Raw genomic sequence first — 543 nt, 5'->3', positions numbered from 1 at the left:
GTCTGGCGCCTGAAGAAGGCTTCCAAGAGGATGGGAAACAACATTTAAGTGCATACATATAGCATAAGTTGGTGTTACAAAGGTGAGAGGGAAAATGCATTCAGGCAGAGGTACTGCATGCGAGAGTGTCCTAAGGTGCCAAAGAATATGGACATACTTGTGGTTTTAAAAGAATACCAATGATACCTAGAGTTTCAATGTTTGGGGAATGAGGGAAGAGTGCTGAGAGATAGAAACATAATAGGGACACATTCAGGACTTTGTAAACATGTTAAGAATTGTTGCCTTTATTCAAAGTCTGGGGGATATTAACAAAGGAATTAATCTATTTAGATTTTTTTGTTTGTTTTGTTATGTTTATTCAAGACCCATTTATTCTCTAGTTCTGCCCACATGGAGACACCCTCCTTGAAAAGGCGTCCCTTCACTTTAACACCTTGTGCTGAAAACACGTGTTCCGAGGTTTCAACTATGAGATCCACATTCTTAAAGCACTAATTCTTTTTTTTTTTTTTTTTCGGTACGCGGGCCTCTCCCTGTTGT

Source organism: Neophocaena asiaeorientalis, unplaced genomic scaffold (assembly GCF_003031525.2).
Source record: "Neophocaena asiaeorientalis asiaeorientalis breed wild unplaced genomic scaffold, Neophocaena_asiaeorientalis_V1.1 scaffold504, whole genome shotgun sequence".
NCBI classification, from domain to species: domain Eukaryota; kingdom Metazoa; phylum Chordata; class Mammalia; order Artiodactyla; family Phocoenidae; genus Neophocaena; species Neophocaena asiaeorientalis.
The sequence above is the reverse complement of the archived record's forward strand: the minus strand, read 5'-3'. Positions refer to the sequence as shown.